Below are 22,691 nucleotides of genomic sequence, written 5' to 3' on the forward strand. Positions count from 1 at the left end.
AACTCTAGCTGCTGCGTTGTCCATTCTTGATTGGCTCGTTTCCATTGTACGGGGGGCAGGGGGTGGGGGGGTTGGTCTACGGCCATACCATTCCTCGTGGGTCATAAGGTTTTCTGGTCCACTTATTTTTAGTCAGGTCTTCTGTCAGATTCCTGAGGGTGTCTGTGATATTCTTAAGAAGAGCCTTACACCCAAGGGGGTTTGCTGTGGTCAGATACTCCCAGCATTGTTCCAAAATACGTCTTTCCCCACCCAGGGACCTCGGGTCCTAATCCTTTCCCTGTCTGCCTATTTTATTCTGTCCTTTTCCTATCATACTATTAGGGTAGACACCTTCTATGGGAGACTTTTTTCTCACCTAAATCCAGATCGAGGCACTAACCTTTGCAGGGGTTTATATCCTGTCTATACCTCGGAATAGAGTACACAGTTTTGACAGCCTGTGTTTTTATTCGGGGATCTTAATTCCATCTATTTGCCTCACAAGGGCCTTGGTGCCTCTCCAAGTGGTTAAAATATTCAAGTCTTTTATCTACTGATGTAGGGAATGCTCTTAGGGTAGCCAAAGCATGAGTGCCTATGTATTTAGTAAGTTTCCTTTTAAGTTTTGACTCTTGGGGATTCCTTCCTTCCTAAACTTTTTATTTTGCTGTAATTTCTAACTTAAAGAACAATTGTAAAGATGAAATCCCAGCCCAGCTCCACCGAGGCTATCCCTGAGTCCACAGAAAGCTAAACTAATGGTCATGACCTTGGCTTACTGGGACATCCACAGACTGGCTCATACTATCCACCTGCTTCTGGAATACCCAGATGCAAACTGTGAGGAAACGAAGTATGTGATGAGGGCTGCTCCAACTATGACAGAAGCCAGCGGCTGCATGAGACATTCAACTTGAGCCTGGACTTTTTCAGCCTGCCCTGTTTGATTGATAAAGCTCGCAAGATCATCCACAGCAATGCTATCCTTCCCCGCACTGCTCACAAGCACAACCTATGAGAGGAAGCGGAAGAGAAGATTCGTGCGGCATTTTGAAGAACTACGTTACAGACACCTCCAACCAGCTGGCCAGTGTTTGCTACAGCCCTGACTTTGAGACCCTGAAGCAGGAGGACTTGGAGGGGCTCCCTGAAAAGAGGAGGCTCTTCTCACAGTTTCTGGGGAAGAGGCCACAATTCGCAGGGGACACGATCACCTTGCTTCTGGCATCCTTGGCCTGCACCGTATATTTGAACCCGAGTGCCTGGATGTGTCAGACACGAAAGACTTCATCACCCTCTGGCCCGAAGGAGATCTCCGCTTATGTAAAGCCCACCTGCCTCCTCCCAGGCCCTATGCACGGAATGCCTGCCATGTAGGGCAACAAGTCGGGCCCTGTTGAGGCCAGGAGATAGGAGCCAGGAGCTCGTACTGCCCCGCTGGGAAAAGCTGGACCTCCTTGCACTCCAGAATCACGCTTCTTGTTCCTTTCTACTTCTTTTCTTTCCTTCTTTTCATGGTTGTCTCTGCTTTGAGGTGCCCAACTGGACCCCTCACCTGTAGGGCTCAGCCCTGAGCTCCCCGACATTGCCCTGAAGACCAGTATTGGCCTGGTATGCAGGCCCTGCTCCCCCCAGCATGGTCCTCGCCCCGGTCCTGCCTGGTCCCCAGTAAAGCCTTAATCATACGTGCGCACACACGATTTATGAAGGAGAATCTAAGGGAAGAAAATCCTAGACCTATCTCATGAAGCACACGTTATCATATCCAATTCAACAGTACCAAAAACAAAACAAAAGAAAAAATGAAAGCATCTCAACTGTATCAGTTGTATTTTACAACCGTCTGTATTTTCTACGTTTTGACATCTTGGAGCCTTGCTAATCTGGAGAGACTTCCCCTCCCAGGGCGAGCTAATTTCTAGAAATTGTAAACAACTTGCCCACTGGCGTGCCTTTCACATGCAAACCAACTAATCCATATCCCCAACCACTTCCTTCAGTCTCTCACGCATGAAGCCAATATTCCCCCTGCCCTAAATCACCCCAAGGTCAGGTACAGGACGACTGGGGACCACCTTTACAGCCTGGAGCCTGCTAAAAGTATTCAAACTCACCAATCCGAAAAGGCTGACCTTGCCTTGCCCATTCCTTGCCATCAAAACCACAATAAAGGCTGGCAGCCATATTGCCCCTTCACTCCTTCTGCCCCCTGACTGACACCGGTACTTCCCTCTGTGGCCCCCTATGGCGTGACATGCTCTTTCCTCTTGGGAACTATGAGTAATAAACTCTGATTTGAAAAGCAGTTTTCTCATGTCTGTCGCCTTACCGTGCCTGATTAAAACAAATCTCAGGAACATTTCAAGACATCAGTCAAGTAGAATTTATCCCCAAAATGAAATGATAATTCATGATCCGAAAACCTACTACTATGCTATAGCATACTAATAAAGAATATAGTCATATATGATCATGTCCCTGGAGCAGAGAAAGTATTTGATAAAATTCAGTCAAATATATCCTTCCATAGCCCGGAGCAAGCATATATTTAATTGTGACACTTTTGACACAACCCCATAAAGTCAGAATCTCAATAAGCATTAGTAAGTGCTTCTGTCCAACCTTATGCTGGAAGTGAAGAAAAACAAAGTGTATCTACATTAGATTAGGAAGAGACAAACTGTCTCCATTCGAAGATTGTGTGACAGTCTCCATAGAAAATTCAAGAGCCGCTACAGATAAAATTATTAAAACAAATGAGGATTCATCAAGTTTGCTGGGTAAAGGATCAACCTAGAAACCCAACAGAAGTCTTCAAATTGTGTCTTATACTACATAATACTGAGTGACAAAAGCAAAGTTCACAAAGATTCATGTGGTTTGGTCCCATTTATACGAAGCTCAAAACTTGAAAAATAATACTCGGTATGGGCTGGGGATGTGTACAAATGTAATAATTAAATTAAAGTTTCTGTGCTAATGATAAATTCTAAATTCATGATGCTGATTACCTCTGGGGAGAGAGGGAAGGAAATGAGCTGGGGGTGAGAACACATGAGGCCTACATCTATCATTTTCCTTTACTTAATTTTTTTATTCTTTCTTTATTTTTGGGAAACAGAGAGACAGAGTGTGAGTGGGGAGGAATAAAGAGAGAGGGTTGACGGGGGGGTGGGTAATGGGCACTGAGGAGGGCACCTGTTGGGATGAGCACTGGGGGTTGTATGGAAACCAATTTGACAATAAATTTCATATTAAAAAAATGAATAAATATTTAAAAAATAAAAAAAAGAGTTAGTGAGATAATATACTAAAGACCTTAGCGTATTGCCTGGGGACCATAAGGGTTCAATAAATGTCACTATGATTACAAACATATAAGTTCTCTTTACTTAAAAGCTTACATGGTAACAAAGAAAGTCCTGTTCTGTAACAAAAGCATGATTACTATGTTTTTAGTGCTTACGTGCCAGCATTTCAGCCTCCATTTTCACAGTATTTGTTAAATGAGTGCATATTTACTGACCTCGCACTGAGTTCTAACGTTTTACAATTATTATTGACCCTCTAATATCTGACAAGTGCAAAAGCAGCGATAAAGCCAAAGTGATAGTAAAGAGACTTGCAAGATTTCCAGGAGTGCAAAACTAGAGATTATAGAGAGAGAAGAACAATGAGACCTCTGGTCTGGGCAAGAAGGTGTCGACTTACATCTCTTTGCCCCTTTCTGCTGGACGCAGCTATGAACCCTGAAAATAACTCATGAGATTACCAAAGAAAAACTCTGCAACGTGGAAGTCGGACCACAGGACTAGAGGAACCCCCACCCAACAGAAGAAGGACACCTAGACCTGGTGTTTTCCAAACCCACAACCTACTAAGAAAAAGGGCACCCCTGATAGGCTCACTCCTCCCCCAAATGCAGTTGGAGTCCCGCCAACAATATTCTATGTGCCTGGCAGAATCAGCAATGGTGAACCAACTGGAAGCCCAACGGACGGGAAATGAGCAGCGTGAATACTCTCTATCCTTACCCCGTTTGAGACTCACCTCCCCCACCTGGAGATACCACACAGCTAAGAAGTATTGGCAAAAGGGATCCCAATGCAAGGGCCAGCTGGAAAAGCATCCTGCTCCCTATTGAGCCTGAGGCTCTCCTTCCCCACTCAGAGACACCATGTATGCAGCGGGAGGGCAGGGGATTGGCAAGTAGGATCATGCCACAATAAGTGTGTAGCCAGGAATGTACTCTCCATCCCCCACGAGCAGCAGGGAGGCTTCCAGGAAGGTTATTTGCCCCTCCAGGCCTAAGACTCTCCCTGCCCCCCATTCAACAGAACCTTGACAAGCATTCAGCTACGGTGGCACTCTCCATCCCCTACAGACAGGAGAAACTTGCTACAAGGCAGGTCAGGAAACACCATCCATCCCTGAAGCAGGAGCACTCCCTTCCCCCACCTCCAGGTTCTAGGAAGCTCCACCTGAGCAAGCTTCTTCAGCTCCCTCCAACAGCATCAGCAAGAATCAGGAGACACTCCAGTGGCATGAGATAAGTCAGGTAGACAAAAATAGTATCGCAAAGGCTCCGAAAATGATTTTGGAGCCACAGTCCAAAAATGAGGCCAGGGCCTGCATGATAAAGCTAAACAGAGTGACTCCCTTCTTAAAATGGAAAAGTTACTAGGACCTACGGTCTCCAAGATGACCGGGATAGGACACAACTGACAAATCACCCTACGTCAGAAACCAGGAAAATCACAACTGGAAAGAAAAATGAGACTTAACTTCTGTCACCCCAGAGATGAATCAGGTGCTGGAATTCTCTGATAAAGGTTTTAAAGCAAACGTCCTACAAACAATTCAGTAAGCAATTCCAAATTACAGTGAGACACTCGAGAGATAATTTAAGATCTTGGTAAAGAAACAGAAGTTATGAAAAAGACTAACTGAAAATTAAAAATGGAAAATTATAGTAAGAGAATAAAAACTCCCCGTGTGCAGGTTCAATAGTCGAGTGGAGTTGACAGAGGGTGCATTCAGTGAACTCGGGGACAGATCAGTAGAAGTTACTCAAATATTTTCGAGCCACATATCTGACAAAGGTCTTGTATCTCAAATAAAGGAGGAACTCTCCAAATTCAACAGTAAAGAAACAATAAATGCCATTAGAAAATGGCCAATATCATTAGCCATCGGAGAAATGGATATTAAGACCATGAGGAGCTATCCCTACACACCTCTCAGAAGAGCTAACATAAAAACAAACAAAAAAAGACTGTGATAATCCCAAATGCTGACGAGGCTGGAGAGGAACTGAATCACTCAGACCTGGCTGGTAGGAATGCAAAATGGTAGAGTCATTCTGGAAAACAGTTTGGCAGCCTCTTAAATAAACACAAAGTTACATTATGACCCAGCGATGGCACACATAATGTGAAAGCCTAATGCATCTAAAAACCTGCGCATAAAGGTATTAGTCCCAAACTGGAAAATAACCCAATGTCCTCCAACGGTTGAATGATTAAACAAATGGTGGTACATTCATATCTGCTCGGCAATAACAAGGAGTGAACTATTGATACACGTCACCATATGGATGACGCTCTAGGGAGTTATACTAACTTAAAAAATAAGCCAATTCCAGGAGCGCCTGGGTGGCTCAGTCGGTTAAGCGTCCGACTTTGGCTCAGGTCATGATCTCGCGGCTTGAGAGTTCGAGCCCCGCCTCAGGCTCTGTGCTGATGGCTCGGAGCCTGGAGCCTCTTCAGATTCTGTGTCTTTCTCTCTCTCTCTGCCCCTCCCCTGCTCACGCTCTGTCTCTGTCTCTCAAAAATAAATAAACATTAAAAAATTTTTTTTTTAAAAATAAGCCAATTCCAAATGGTTATGTACTATATGATTCCAGGTATGTAGTTTGAGAAGGTAAATTTTTAGAAATGGAGAACAAATTATCGGTTTCCAGGGATCAGGTGATGGGAGACAGGGTGGTGGCTGCAATCATAAAAGGGCAACGGGAAGGATCCCTATGGTGATGGAACATTCTTTTTCTGGCTTGTCAATATCAATGTCAATATCCTGGTTGTGAAGGATGCTTCTCCAGCTGGCACTCGCATTGGGATCCCTTTTGCCAATACTCCTTAGCGGTGGTATCTCTAGGCGGGGGAGGCGAGCCTCAAACAGGGTAAGGGTAGACAGTATTCACCCTGATCATTGTCAACGTCAATATCCTGGTTGTGATACTGTATTAGATTTTGCAAGATGCTACCTTTGGGGGAACCTGGGTAAATGGTACGTAGGATCTGTCTCTACTATTTCTTACAATTGCAAGTTAAATTCACAAGCACTTCAAAATAAAAAGTTTAAATAGGGCCCTTGGGTGGCTCAGTTGGTTACGCATATGACTTCAGCTCAGATCATGATCTCATGGTGTTGGTTTGAGCCCAGCATCAGGCTCTGTGCTATCAGCAGAGCGGAGCCTGCTTCAGATCCTCTCTCTCTGCCACTCTCCCACACGCACACCCGTGTGTTCTTTCTCTCTCTCTCTCCCCCTATCTCTCAAAACTAAATAAACATTGAAAAGTAAAGTTTAAATAAAAAAAGGTGCAAGATGGTGGCCATTGCACACGCAAATGGAATGGATTATAGGAACATGTCCGCAAGGCAAAGAGGAAATCCCGTGACATAGTATTGCTTATGTAGTTGACAGTAAACGACAACACAGGAGGAAACCAAGTTGGCCAAATACAGGAAGGTTTGCTCACAGAGGGTTGACCTTCATTAGTGTGGGCCTGTGGTGGCGTCGATCGTAGTTAGGGAGAAAGCCGGCGTTCAGCTTTGGAACTTAACAGACTCTCCTGAAGGAGGCCTCCGGCCTCAGGTTGTTGCATAGCGTCAGGACTCTGTTCCAGTCTGCACAATACCAAAGGGACTGGTGCGGACACATGGACGCTAAGAATCTCCATACATCCCGAATCTTCCTCGGCCCGCCGAGAATGAGGTTGCTGACGCCAGTAAGTGCCCCGTATCGATGGGTCATGGGAAATGGCTGCCTAAGAGAGTGCGTTCCAGTAGGTAGAAAAAGCGTGACTGAATTTATAGATTGGAAGAACCACCCCGCAATCCCACTGGCGGAAACACTTCCGGGAACTTCAGATATAAACCTACGTGGCTTACTCACTTTGGACTAGCGCACAATGGGCCGTTGGAGCAGCCTTCCAGGTCCTTGCTCACCCGTAAGGAAAGCAGGTACTCTACCTCATAGATGGCGGGACATGATTCCCTACAAGGTTTGTCTGTAAATTGAAGGGAACCACAAACGGTCACCCTTTACAATCCTCAAATTCTCCAACTTTAGTTTAGTACTCAAGGGAGTCAGCTGGCCATGGAGAGAGAAAGTGAGCGCCTTTCTAGGGGGGGCCCAAAGGCCCCAAATGACAACAGAGCCTTCCAGAATGAGAAACCGTCGTTGGAACGTGGGTTTGGGCTCGATCCAGGCCTCTGCTGATGTGGGGCTGCAGAGACAGAACCAAGAATTCGTGACATGGCAAGTACTTTTGCCCCTAAACCACGAGAAATCTACAAACATTTTGCTGGGCCGAGAAGAAAGATCTTTGGCGCTGAGAGACTTGGCTCCTGCACGAAAAACTGCATTAGACATTGTTCTGTCCTTTCCCTGGAACTCTCAGGGGAATTTGGAGTCCTGCTTGGTGTTAGGAGATAAAAAGGGGACAAACTTTCCACCACCCTGAATCTGGTGATGGAGGCCTCCTCGACGCCAAATGGCACAAAACTCTCTTCCTTGTCTTCAAAAATAAGCTGCCCTCCCTGAGACGGGATTCAAGAAGTGCAGTTAGGTAACTTACAGTTCTTTGAGAGATTGTGGTAATGGCTGTGATGTCACTGATGATAACCACAGAGGGCGGTGTTTTCTAAAGACACTTTGAGTAAAAAAGCGTCCGGTGTCGAGTAAGTTGGTAAAACGCTGCAGCATCTACTTTTTAAATAGCAAATTAAAGGCTGGGAGAGGTGCATCATTAAGAATCCTGCGCAAATTTCTTTAACTTGACTTGCCAAAACTTATTTGATCACACAGCCCTGTCAGGGTATAATTTTCAAAGAAGTTAAAAAATCAGGACTATCACGCGAACATAGTGAGCATATGTCAGAAGTGTCTTTAACACAAAGATTTATTTAACTTGTTAATGAGAGTATGTATCACTGGGGTGGTAAAACCAGTTCCAAGGAGGATCTGAGGAACCAGTATATACAGCCAACTGGGGAAAGAATATAAAACAGGTCAAAGTCTTACAGGGCAATAAAACTAACTATCGGGGTTATCTTTTCCATGGGACAGAGATCATTTGCATTTCTACTGGACAAAAATCCTTGGCAACTTCTACATACTCACCTGCAACTTTCCAGAATCTTTGCCTTAATCGACAGTAGTAGACAAGTAAGTCAAACCAGGGGTGTTCTCAACGTGTGCTCCCTCGACCAGCACCCCCTGGAATCTTGTTAGAAATGCAATTTCTTGAGCCCCACCCCAGACCTCCTGAATCAGAAACTCTAGGAGGGGACACAGCGCTCGGTGTTTTAACCAGCCCTCCAGGGGATTCTGATGCATATGCAAATTGGAGACCGACTGATCCAGAGAATTCATCCTCAGGCAAAGTGAATATGCTGCCAGCGCTCTGGTATGACTTTGCAAAGATTTGCAATCTTCCTTTTGCTTATTTCTAAGCTTTAAATAAATTTTCTTAGCTTATTTTTCAGCATCACACTTTAGAAATGTCAATGCACAGTGAACAAAAACCACTCAGGGTTGTAAAAAAAGGAAAGACTTTATTTCTATTGCACCCTCCTTCAAGCAACAGTTCGAGTCACTTTCTCCAAGGACATATTCTAACCCTTTTAGTCCTCTGCAATCTCTTTCCTCCTTGGTCCTTCTATAGACTCTTACATTACAGTTGAACCGTTAATTTCACATGGAAAACTGCATGGAGGCAGCAACTGTGACCTAAGCCCCTCTTCTCAGTGTGAACGTCAGTGTAGTTACAGAATCATAGATTCTCGGGATTAGAAGGTACTTTGAACACCAATTTGTTCAGCTGAGTATGCTATTAGAAATATCTTATCGATGGTAGGCGGAATTCTAACCTCAAGATACCGCCCCCCCCCCCAACCGCATATGCACCTTGCATAATGCCTAGAGAGTCAATGTGATGGCTTTTACTCCCATGATTTGGTCATGTTATATGGCACCATGGACCTGGAGACGGAGAGATCATCCCGGCGGCCCGACCTAAACGCATGAGCCTTGGAAAAGCAGTTTCCTCCAACTGGTCACGGAGGGGAAGTCAGACACTCGAAACACAAGGATTCAGCAGGCCATTGCTGACTTGGAAATGGAAGGAGACCCATGAGAAGGAAGGTGAGCTCACGGCCAACAAGGAAATGGGGACCTCGGTCTGTTAAAGAACAAAATTCAACTGCGTACATTTGAAGATCTAATTGGCTTTATTAAGTGATTCATGACTTGGGCAGCGACCCATTTGGCAAGTCAGGAGATGCCCTAAGGAGTTGTACACACTGGAGGGTTTTTATAGGCAGGAGGGTGGGGCAAGGAAGTTATTAGTAAAAGAAAAGATTATTTCAGGCCAGGACAGATTCTTCTGGGCGGAGTGGGGGGGGGGGGACGGGGGGGGGGGGGGGCGGGAGGAATCCGTCCTGTTTGTCATGCGTTACTTCCCCGCTGCTGATCAAGCCATTTCAGATTGACTCTTTCGAGGTCACATTCCAGGCAGAGGCCGAAATAGTAATCAAGTCTGGGTTTACTGCCACCGGGAGCAAATGGCTCCACTCGGGGCTTCTTTTTCACAAATCCTACAACTATAAAGAACTGATTTCTGACAACCGGAGCGAGCTCTGAAGGAGGCTCTTCCCTAGAATCTCCCGATGAGAATTTGGCCCCACTGACACTTTGATTTCAGCCTTGTGACATGCTGAGCAGAGCACCAGCCATGTTGTGCTGGACTTCTGACCTGTAACCATAAGCAAATAAATGCGTGTGGTTTTCGGTCTCTATATTTGTAGTAATTTGTTATACGGCCACAAAAAAACCTAATGTATTATTTTCCCAAGAGGGAAGTTAGCTTCTTGAGTACTTGGGGCAAGACAGCTCACTCCTCCTTTGGACCCCTCTGGCTTTTAGAGATTGCTTTACCGTATTGAACATCCATCAATACTCCCTTTTCTCCTGTCTTTTTTTTTTTTTAATTTGTGTTTCTTTCTTCCCTTTTTTATGTTTACTTATTTTTGAGAGGGAGAGAGAAGGGAGGGAGGGGCAGAGAGAGAGAGAGGGAGACCCAGAATCTGAAGCGGGCTCCAGGCTCTGAGCCATCAGCACAGAGCCCGACGCGGGGCTCGGACCTACCAACCGTGAGATCATGACCTGAGCCGAAGTCAGACGCTTAACTGACTGAGCTACCCAGGGGGCCCCACCTTTGTTCCCGTCTTAATACGTTCATTCTACTATAACAGAACACCATCAACTGGGTGTGGGGGGGGTGTATAAATAACACACATTTATTCCTCATAGTTCTGGAGGCTGAGAGCTCCAAGATCAAGTTGCTGGCAGATTTCGTGTCTGGCGAGAGCTCACTTCCTGGTTTCACAGTTGGCACCTTCTCACTGTGTTCTCACACAGACGAAGGCCCCATCTCCTAATACCATCGCATTGGGGGGTTAGGATTTCTACATAAGAATTGGGGGGGCGGGGTGCAGAGCACAAACATTCAGTCTGTAGAAATCCCTACAGCCAGGCAATGCAAAGCTGAGCTTGCTTCCATTTGCTTCTATCCTCAGGATAACCTACGTTGTATTAGAGAAGGTGTCAGCAAATGTGTTCTGTACAGTCAGTGATTTCAGGTTTTGAGAGCCCTACGGTCTTTGTCACATCTACTCTGCCATTAGAGCACAAAAGCAGCCAGGGACAATACGTAAAGAAATGGGTACATTTGTGTTCCAATAAAACTTCATTTATAAAATAGGCTATGGGGCACCTGGGTGGCTCAGTCCGTTGAGCGTCAGAGTTGCTTGATTTCGGCTCAGGTCACGATCTCACGGTTTGTGAGTTTGAGCCCCGCATCGGACTCTATGCTGACAGTTCAGAGCCTGGAGCCTACTTTGGATCCTATTCTCAGTTTTTAAGAGCCTCTTATGGTTTGGCTCCCTCCCTCTCTAACTTTTTTTGTTTTCCTTCCCCCTGCCCATGGTCTTCTGTTGAGTCTCTCAGGATCCGCGTGGCTGGAACTGGAGTGTGTTATGCTAAGTGGAATAAGTCATATACAGAGAAAGACAGACGCGTTTATTCATTTTTGAGAGACAGAGACAGAGTGCGAGCGGGGAAAAGGCAGAGAGAGAGGGAGACACATCTGAAGCAGGCTCCAGGCTCCACACTGTCACCACAGAGCCCTATGTGAGGCTCGAACCCACGAACCGTGAGATCATGACCTGAGGCTGAAGTCGGACATTTAACCAACTGAGCCACCCAGGCGCCCCTATCGCACTAACTCTTGACAACGACCATATATGATAATGTGGTGGGTTGAATAGTGCCCCCCTCTTCCAAATCACAGTTCAAGTCCTAACCCCCAGTGCTGCTGCATATGACCTTACGGGGAAAAGATACGTAATTTGCTGATATAATGAAGTGGAGGGATTCAAGATGCGATCACCCTGGATTGTGGTGGGCCCTAAATCCAATGACTGGTATCCTTTTAAGGGGGAAGGAAGGGGAAGATCTGAGACGCAGAGAAAGAGGTCACGTGAAGGTGGAGGCAGAGATTGGAGTAATTCGGCCACGAGCCAAGGAATGTCAAGGATTGTTAGCAGTCACCAGGAGCTGGGAGACAGCCATGGAATGGATTCTCCCTTAGAGCCCCCGGAAGGAACCAACCCCGCCAACACCTTGCTTCCGGGCTCCTGGCCTCCGGAACGATGAGCGAATACAATTCTGTTGCCGTGAGTTGCCACATTTGTGGTCATTAGCTCTAGCAGGTGACAGGATTGTATGCCACCATTTTATAGATGAGGAAACGGGGTTGGAAATGCTAAGTGACTTGCATATGTTCACACAGCTTGTAAGTAGAGGAGTTGGGAAGTAAGCCCGAGACTGTCTCCTGGGAAGCTGATATTTCTCAACCTTAACCTTCTAAAATGTCACCGATTACAAGTTAAAAACAGCACCACAGCCTTCGCACTTCCCACTTGGCCTACTCTTTCTTTGGGGGAGGGGGGGTCTCTCCTTACGCCAAGACTTCCCTTGCTCGTAAGCTGTTCCTGCTCCGTGTGGCTACTAGCGATTATGAATTAGAGGTGGCACCTCGTGGTTGGGTATTCTTGACCCTGGAAAAGGCTCAACGAGCTCTAGGGGAGAGGGCACTGCTTAACATGATGGGAAAGCTCCTGATAGGGGGTCTCCAGGCCATGGGCCACCCAATCAGAGAAAGAGATGGTTTTTTAGGCCACGCAAGGAGCATCAGTTCATGTCACCCACACTGATGCCTTGTTTCCACCCCAGTTAAAGCCAGCCCCACTATTCGTTTTGAGGGTCAGGCCACAGCAAAAGACATTTGCCTCCTGAAACTCAGTCTTCGGGCGCTGGGAGTGAGCGAGAGTTGTCATCCGCTCCGGCCCCTGCCAAGAAACCTTGCGTCAGGTGCTGGGGAGAAAAGCAGCAGTTGTGACTTCCCGGTGGTTCTTCTAAAAGTGTTTCTTTGTTAATAAGATGTCATTAAACATTAGGCACAGTTGGCCGGATATTAAAATTATAGATGAAAACATTTTTTTTTTTCCAAAAAATGTGTTCGTGTAAAAATAAATCGATGTGCGAGAACAGAGTGCCTGAGCAGCAGACGGCATAGTCTGGGGCTGGGTGTCCTGATGCCATGTCTGCCACCAAATTCGGTGTCATTGGGTAAGTCGTTTCAATATCAAATACTTACTAAACGCCTACTGCGTGCCAGGCATTGTTCTGGCTGATTCTCCGCTTGGTGTCAGCTACACTGGATAAATTCGTAACTTTCGCATCTTCTGAATATGAACTAAGACGAAACAATATCACTTTTCTTCTTCTTCTTCTTCTTCTTCTTCTTCTTCTTCTTCTTCTGGCAGGAGTTAGGAAAAACGGGAGCGGAGAATTCTACACTAGAACCAGCTAATCTGAGCCCGAATTCCGTTTTAACCTTGAACTCACCAAACGGAACATGTTCCGCATTCATTCCACTGACGACCTTGAGCAAAGGGCTCGGTGGTTAGAAGTCAGAGAATTAGCAGTCAGTTCTTTTCTGAAAGATGAGGCAAAGAACGACGTCTTGAACGCTGGCTAATTACTTCATTCTTGCTGGAAAAAAAAATCTAATGCATATCACTTAAATTGTTTGGGTAGATTAAACCTTATGAATGTAATCATAGCTTAGAAAATACGAGCTTGTGCTTCAGTGTCCTTCTCTTCGAGAACTGTGAGGAACGAAATGTCTCCTTAGCAATGAAACTCTTTGTATGGCAAGCGTCCCCATGAGTAAAGCCTAATGGGGGAGCAGAACCTGGTGCCATGACTGAACAACCTCTACAGCTTGCCTTGTGGTTTGGTCACTGATGGAGAAGATTCCTGACTGTAGGGCAGGCCCCATAGAGAGACCATCTTTGAACTCCAAGCCACCACACGCTGGCTGCAAAATGTGGCATGATTGGAGTTGGGCTGGGGACCATCCCGCAGAAATGACTCAATCTTGAGAGAGGGGTGGCAATGATGTTAATGTCGTTTAGATTTGAGAAAAGTTATTATGTTTACTAGAAAATGTCCTACCAGAGCTTAGATATCTTTTTCTTTGTTGGTGAAAGGAGCCAAACAGACGCTTGCTACATGTGCAGAGATCCTCATGGAGGAGGTATTTGAGGGGTTCCTCTTAATGAAGCCAATGGAAGGCAAGCCCAAGAGAAAGATATCATGCGTTCCCATGGAACCCGGCAAAGTCAGCCTCTCCTCCAGATGACCGAGGCGAGGCAGAGTTCTGAGAAACAGTAGACGTTTTGCATGAGGAGCTGGGGTGGGGGTGGCGGGGCTCCATCTCCTCCTCTGCAATTCTTGGTCAGAGGGTCTCCAGCCTTATCCATAAGCAGACATCTGTTCACTGGTCAGGCCTCGAAGTAATAAGGAGGCTGACCAACACATTCTTCAGTCGTCGACGTGCCAAAGTCGGGGTGCTCCAGCATCAGGTGTCTGTCAAAAAGCTGGGATTCTCGGGTTTTCTCTCCACCATCAGCCTTTCCTGACTCTCTTGTCCTGTGACTTCCAGAGCATTCGGGGCGTGTATACTTGCTCGCCTCCCACCGTGGTGGACGAATATCTCTTCCTCCCTCACTGAAGTTGTGTCCTCCTGAGAAAAAGCCCAGCCCTCAGTGACGGTTCCTTTCAGGGAGCTTGCGCTGAGGAGAGAACACGGACCCGTAGCCTGCTGTGCCACGGTTTGAGAAGCCTGTGGGTTGCGTCCGGACTAAGGAGAGTTAAGGAGGTTGAAGGTTCAAGTGCCAGATTCTACCACTGGGCGGCTGTGCAGGGGGAGCTGGAGACAGGAGAAGTAGGGTGGGGAGAGCCAGATGATTCCTGTGATTCCATGAAGGGCAGTCATTCTAAATCACGCTTAACCACTTTAACTGGGACCCCGTCCTCCCCTTGCAGGAAGCAATGGGAATGTTCAGTATTATTTTTACTCATTTTTTGACTTTTAAAAACAAAGCTTTAGGAGGCCAGCTTTTATATCAATTTCAATAGCCCCTAATCTTAACTGTCTGTCTATCTATCTATCTATCTATCTATCATCACCTCTCTATTATCTATCTGTCTAGTCTTCGATCTATCTATAATCTATCATCTACTGATCTATCATCTATCATCTAGCTATCCATATCAGGGTTTCTCCACCTTGGCACTACTGACATGTTGTTCCAGAAAATTCCTTGTTGTGGCAGACTGTCCTGAGCATTGTAGGATCTTTAGCGGCAGCGTCTTTGGTCTATCTACTAGATGCCAGTAGCATCGTGTCCCCTTTCTTAGTTGTGACCATGAAAAATGTCTCCTTGTCAAAAGTCCTTTGATGGAGGGCAGAATCGTCCCCATTTAAGGACTGTTAATCTATATTTGCCTATCTAAAGGAACCAACCATCTATTTATTGATGCATAATTAACCACCCCCAAACTCAGTAGCTTTAAACACCTACTGCTCCCCACGTTATTAACTAGCAGCACTCTTGTGGCTACATTCCAGTGAGCTCGGTTGAAGGGCCTCTTTTCTCCACATGTCCTCTCTCTCCACGTGGTGTCTCAATTCTCTCCACACCGTCTCTCTACAAGGCTCTCCGCATGGTCTCTTTCTCTTTAGCAAGGTAGCCTGGGCTTCCTCACAACATGGCGGCTGCATTCCAAGAGAGCCGAAAATGAAAGTCGCCAAACCTCTTAAGGCTTAGGCTCAGAGCTGACACGGTACCACTTCTGTCACATTTTGTGTCAAATCAAACCCCAAGGCTGGCCCCGATGCGAGGGGAAGGGAAACAGATTCCACTTCTTGATGGGAGGTCCAACACACAGATACAGGGAATAATGGAATTGTTGGCCGCCATATTCTGGACTGGCTTTGACAGCTATATAATGTATTTAAATTTGTATTTATTTGTAATGGTAGATATGTATTTAAATGTATATTTACAATGTATTTATATTTATGTGAGATATGTTTATATACATAGAAATATATATATTCCTCCCTCACATGCCTATTGTTTGAAATTACAGAATCTTGATCCAATGTTAACATTCCACTGATACGTTAAGAGGCACATTAAGAGATACACCAATACACTAAGAGATAATGACTTTCATACCTAATACCTTTATAGGGCTAAATATACATGACTTACTGCGAAACTCTGCGAGGTGAGCACTATGATTATCTCCTTTTTTACGGAGGAGGAAACTGACGCTCAGAGAAGCCCAAGGACTCATAGCCAGGGAGCCAGTTGGAGTCCAGATGTGAATCCAAGCAGTCTGGCTCTAGAGGCTGTGTGTTCTCTTAACCACTCTGTTCCAATGTTAGAGAAGCCACATGCATACGGTTTGTGATTCATCACGAAGGTTACAGGTAGGAAAAGATGGTGAAAAATAGGAATAGTGCATGGTAGAGAAACAAAGTAACAAGCTACAGAAGTCCCAAGATGTTTCTTGTCCTTGCGGTCGTGTTCCTCCGGGTCAAGTCAAACAATTGTAATGCGTTTTCTTCCTCCAAGGAATACATGACCGTGGCGTGCCTTCCCTTGTAAGGAGCAGAGACTTTGGAACGGACATGGTGCTCCTGAGTAAAACTCAGTGTTACTTAGAAGAGAAGAAGTGAATTCTTTCAGCAGGTATACTCCCCCCACAAGCTAAATGTTTTTTTAAAGCTGTTGTTTCACGAGAGTATCAGCAGCCGGAATATACTTTCAACGCAGCCCTCAGACACCAGGCAAATTGATCCAAGGCGCGGTTTGAAAAATCTAAGTCTAGCCTTCCATTGTTAGCCTCAAAGGCAAGTCAGTGTGAATGCTGGATGGCAGAAAGCTCAGAGGGCCTGCCGCCTGTGTCCGCTCTTGCTGGGCCTCCGGTTCTGACCTCGAAGCACAAAGCGGGGCCCTCCCTCCTCCCAGGCCCGAAGCAGAGACATCTGAAACCCCTTCCCTCCACGAGCTGCGCGATCGCCTGATTTCTACCTGCCCCTTAGGAGCCAACGACGAACGATTCAGGTGCATCCCAAAGTCGTCTCCTTAAGGGTTCTCAGAAAATGAAAGGGTTTTATGTCTGAGCCCTCAGCGGGAGCAGATAGAACCGACGTTCAGGTTATTTATTTTTGTATTGAAAGGGGCTCGCAGCCAACAAAAAAGCCTTTCAGCCACGCTGACCTGCCCGAAGAACCCAGGGCCCTGTGCAGCCCTGCTCACAAACTCCTGGGCCGGCGATCCAGAGGCATTTCAGGATCATGATTCTGGGGTCGCCACCACGTGAAGCTGTCATACATAGCCTTGAAGCAAATGAGGGCTGGGAAAGGAGACGCTGCTCTTCACACCTTGAGACACAGAGTCAACGGAAGGCACTCAGCAGAAGCGGTGAGAGCAAAACATCCGTCTCATGTGAATACAGCTCTACAAACTCCGGGCACGTAAAATTATGCGGCAGGCATGAAAACCATCTCACAAAAGGAAACGATCGCAGCATTTAGTCCTCAGGTACTTGGACGCGAGGTCTCCTCAGCAGTTGGGGCAGGAATCCCGGAGGGAGTTGAAATTGGAGAGATGGTCAAGGTTCAGATTCTGACAGTTCTTGCCAGACTAGTTGAGGGGACCGGGTCCACACCTCACGGCGTGTGGAGACTGGATCGGGATGCCATTGAGCTGGGCAGGCTGCACCTGACTCATGTCAAGAGCAGCAGGGCCAGTTTCCTGGGCTTGTTCAGAAGGGACCATGCCGGGAAGGGGCCCATGCTTAGGGTGTGATGCCATGTGGACGCTGTCTTCAAATTCTTGATGATTTTATCTCTGCGTTCGTGCTCTGCACGTAGCACCTGCAGGGACAATGAGGCATGTGTGAGGAGCTTGGAGCCTTTGCTCAGGAAAGCTCCCACCTTTTCCATCGCCCTGGGGTGGATTCTCGACTGCCTGCTTTCCTGCTTCTGATACCTCAGGTCCCCCCCGGTGCCCCCTCTCCACCTCAGCCCCGACAGCCGACGCCCTCTGTCCCCGGCAAGGGCTGGGTATGAGTGTGGGGACGACAGGGTTGGGTGTGTGCCCCCTGCAGAGTCCCTGGGCAGGCAGGGTGGCTCTGTTCCTGCCCCAGGCTGGTGGTACTATGACATGTCCGGTGGCAGCTTTGTCTCAGGGGGGACATGCACCTCTTGCCTGTCCTAATCCGGGCACTGATGCATCCTGGCACGGAGTGTTAAAGATCCTTCCAGGTCACCTGCCTGCCATCGGTTAGGGCAGCAGGCCCTAGGAAGGGAAAAAGCTGGCTGAACTTCACCAGGCTCCACCTCCTGGTGGGGGACAGAGGTGGGGCAGAGGCATGGTCTAGCAGCTGGTGGGAGGGGGAACATCTCGAAGGTCAAGGCTGTGAGGGTGCCCCACTGAGGGCAGAGGCTTGGGCGCTTGGGTGCCTGGGTAGGTCTGCACCTGCCTGGCCAGTATCACAGAAGAGCTCCCCCAGCTACTTCCGTGCCTGGGGATCCCCTTGAACTCCCTCCAACCTCCTTGAACCTGTGTCCATTTCTTCCGGCGTCCTGAGGCACCGTTCAGGGACAAACCACGAAACACAAATTGTGACATTTCGGTGATTCTACATAGAGGATCAGTGCTCTACTTTTGTGTTTAAAACCGACATTGCACAATAAAAATAACTTCAAGTTTTAATTTTTCTTTAATTAGAGGGATATTAACTTACAAATAAAAAGTCCCGTGACAAGTTGAGAGGCGGGGGAGAAAGAAAAAAAAAACCTATGTCTACCTTTGCTGACACTCTTTTCCCACTTTTTGAGCAGGAGTCCCACATCCTCATTTTGCACCGGGCCTGGAAACTATGTCGTAGGCAGTCCTGGTAGCCGGAAGGTACAAATAAACCTATAATATGTGGTACTTGGATGGGGAGATGTTCAACTTTGACTTCACCTCTAGCCTAGGAGGACCATGAATCCATCCTGGAGCGAGTATCTCACACTTCGGTGTCCATAAAAATCACCTAGAGGGCTTAATAAAATGCAGATGCCTGGTCCCGACCCCTAGAGTTTCTGATTCGGTAAAGCTGAAGTGTGGGCTCAAGACTTCACATTTCTTTTTTTTCTTTTTTTTGAATTTTTTTTAACATTTATTTATTTTTGAGACAGAGAGAGAGAGAGCATGAACAGGGGAGGGTCAGAGAAAGAGGGAGACACAGAATCTGAAACAGGCTCCAGGCTCTGAGCTGTCAGCACAGAGCCCTATGCGGGGCTCGAACCCACGGACCGAGAGATCATGACCTGAGCCGAAGTCGGACGCTTAACTGACGGAGCCACCCAGGCGCCCCAAGACTTCGCATTTCTAACTAGCTCCCAGGTGGTGTTGATGCTGCTGGCCTGAGATTGCACTTTGAGGACCACTGAGCTAATGCTATCCTTGATGGTTGGGTCCTGCATGGGAAGCACGAGGACAGATTTAGATGTGAAGGGTCTGGCAGAACTGTTTCCTTGAGTGACGATCAAATGCGTCGGAGGGTCGCCTAGAAGGACAAAGTCGCAGAACATGAACCGACTCACTGCTTAACCCACCGCTTCACCGTAGGACCAATTCAGGCTGAAAACTCCCATGAAGCGGGGAGAAAAATCCACTGGGGGGGGGGGGGTCTGCGGCTCCATGCTCCTTCCGCCCAGAGGTAATAAAAGTCCTTAAGTCATGGTTGGGAAGGTAGGAGTGACGGCATAGAGTTTTAGGGGAGAGGAAGAGGGATTGATTTCTGCCAAGGGATAGTGGGGCCCAACAAGGGTGAAGCAATTCTCAGGTTCACATATTGGAGGGATGGCTCTGGCGGTCACCCTTCAAGGAACTTTGTGCTTCACGTGGAAATCAAAGGCTAGAGACACACAGAGACCCCAGGGTCCAATTGATGGGCGAGGCAATGATACGGATGAAGCTTTAACTTGTACTCAAGTTGACCAGAAGTCCCTAACACTGCCGGGGAACTATCTTCTCTTTTTCCTTTAACAAGGCAGGCAGGGGCGGGGGTGATGACTTTGCGGCTGAAACTGGTCGGTAGTGCTTTTTATTCCTCTTTTTTTTTTTTTTTCACACCACCTCCCAGACCCAGATAACCTGTGGAGAACATCTCTTCTCTCTTCTTCCCAAGTGTCCCTTCCTGCCCAGTTTCGTCCTTCTGTTTAGCCTCATTTCTGAAGTTTAGGCTTTCAGTCATATTCATCCTGTTTCGTTCTGAGTCTATTTAACCCACTTGTCCCTTGGAGGCTGATGATCTGGGGTTGGGAAGCAAAGAGAAGGCACAATCGTGGCATGGGGTAACCAGATGCAAAGAAAGTAGCTCCTGTAGGATTTCCAGCTCCTGGTTCCAATCCTGCCTACAGTACGGCTGCGAGCCTCCTGCCCAAAGGCTTAAAGATGCTTTTGCATCCTTACAATATGTTCGCCTTTTTTCTCTCAGCTAAGTGGAGGAAGTTTCTTCCTTGTAACTATGTCACCTCTGCCACACGATGAACCCCAAGCTCTGCGTACAAGGATCCTGAGCCCCTCCTGAGTGACAAGTGATGGGGAAAAGCCCCCGGGCTGTATCTGAAGCTATTTGAGGTCAACTGCGAGTGTGGGGTATGGAATAATTTTAAGTCAAATCACTAGCATTCGAGTGATCCCAAATCTTTGGTTTTCAATGGATTTTTTTTTTTTTGGTACCAGAAATAGAACATTAAAAAAAAAATAAAGGCACCGTAGCATTTCCACCAGCTTCCTTGAAACTTAAACATCTGCGGTTCCTGGTGGGAAGGCACAGTACCTCTGCATTTGCTTAGTTCTAAAATGTCTTTCAAAATCCTGAGGTTCTTTCTACACCAGTGAAAACTCCTCAGGAAACCCTGCAAGGCCCAAGCTATATATTCCGTCCCTGTGATGAAAGTCAGTCAAGCGGATGAGATACACCTCTTAAAAGGTCACCACCATGAGCCAAGATTGATTGAGTACTCACCACAGGCCAAAAACTTCATACGCGCTACGCGATTGAATCCTTATAATAAGCCTACGAGGTAAATACAATTATCGCCACCATCTTACGGATAAGGAAACTGAAGCCTGAACTGGGTACGGGGTCTGCTCAGAGTCATGATGATGTGAGGTAGAACCAGGAATGAAACCCGAGCATTTTGATTACACAGTCCCACGTGCTGAATCACGCTAGACTGCCTCTTTCCCAAGCGAATTAATTCAGATCTTGAATCCAGTCAAGTCACTTGGAAAGGGGCACGAGCCAAGATTAAACGTAAGATTACCTTTAAAGACTGGGAAAGGAAACAAAAAGCATCCATAAGAATTTCCGCTTCAGATTGAATTTTTCGGTTATTGACCCGTCATTTTCTAGATCAGTTTATGCTCCTGTAGGACATCTGCGAAGTGTTAGGAATTCAGGTGCTGTTTCTTCCATTTCAGATTTGTTAACGTCGGGTCCTATTTATCTTCATTTATTTTATTTTTTTATTTTATTTTCATTTAAAAAAATTTTTAATGTTTATTTATTTTTGAGAGAGAGAGAGAGACAGAGCATGAGCAGGGGGAGGGGCAGAGAGCGAGGGAGACAGAATCCGAAGCGGGCTCCAGGCTCTGAGCTGTCAGCACGGAGCCTGAGGCGGGGCTCGAACCCACGAACCGTGAGATCATGACCTGAGCCGAAGTCGGGCGCTTAACCGGCTGAGCCACCCAGGCGCCCCATTACCTATCTTCATTTAAATCTCAGGGTACAAGTCACATCAGCACCACGGCTGAATAAGGCATCCATCATTGTATCTCCTCCTCGATAACAATTTAGCACTCATCCACGGACAAAAGTGCCTTAGTGGGAGCTGTGGGATCCGGCACCATCTGCCAAGGGACCTGGGAGTAGTCTTGCTCACCCATGCATGGGGAAATAAGCATACTAAATTCAGTCTCAGGTGTGGACCCTGAAGTGGCTCATGAAGTGGTTCCAGCACCTTTCAGCCATGGTCTGGGAACCCTAGGAGATCACGGTCTTGGACAATCACCCGTGGACAAAAGAGCCTTTGTAGAAGCCCAGGTTTCTGGCAGAGACATTGTTGCACCCTGTCGGAACAAAAAGGCAATAGGAGTTTTGATGCCTTGGAGAGGGTAAGAGAAATAATTCAACTTTACCTGCAGCACCCCTGCCCCAGGTGGCACAGCTCAGTGCCAGGTAAGACCTTGTTGGCCATGATTTTTCCCATGGGAGAAAGTGAGAGCACGTGTGTGAATGCCTGGGGCTCCTTCAGCTATATGGGATCATAAAAAGGAAGCAAATAGAAATTCTAGAGCTGAAGAATGTAATGAATGAAATGAAGAATGCACTAGAGAGTATCAATAATGGAATTAACCAAACAGAAGAAAGAATCTGTGACTTGGAGAACTGAAACTTTGAAAGTATCTAGTCAGAGGAGAAAGAAGAAAAAAAAATGAAAAAGAACGAAGATATGATTCCATGATCTATGGAATACCATCACAAGAACCAATTTATGAATTATTCAATACCAAAAGAAGAGAAGGAGAAGGGAAAAGAAAGCTTATTTAAAAAATAATGGCTGGGGGTGCCTGGGTGGCTCAGTCAGTTAAGCATCTGACTCTTGATTTTGGCTCAGGTCATGATCTCATGGTTCGTTGGTTCGAGCCCCACGTCGGGCTCTGGGCTGACAGTGCGGAGCCTGCTTGGGATTCTCTGTCTCCCTCCCCCACTCATACTTGCTCTCTCTCTCTCCCAAAAATAAGCAGATAACCTTAAAAAAAATTGAAAAACTTAGAAAAAATAATGGCCGAATACGTCTAAATCCAGAGGGAGATTTGGATGTCCAAGTTGATGAAGCTCATATGTCATCAAACAAACTCACCTTAAAGAGATT

The 22,691-nt window shown here is 46.7% G+C and overlaps 1 pseudogene; it reads left to right on the forward strand.

The window, feature by feature from the left end:
- The first annotated feature begins 740 nt into the window (after window positions 1-740).
- On the forward strand, window positions 741-1,359 carry LOC125931272 (glutathione S-transferase Mu 1-like; annotated as a pseudogene).
- The last annotated feature ends 21,332 nt before the right edge of the window (window positions 1,360-22,691 follow it).

This window comes from Panthera uncia, chromosome X, assembly GCF_023721935.1.
Source record: "Panthera uncia isolate 11264 chromosome X, Puncia_PCG_1.0, whole genome shotgun sequence".
NCBI lineage: Eukaryota > Metazoa > Chordata > Mammalia > Carnivora > Felidae > Panthera > Panthera uncia.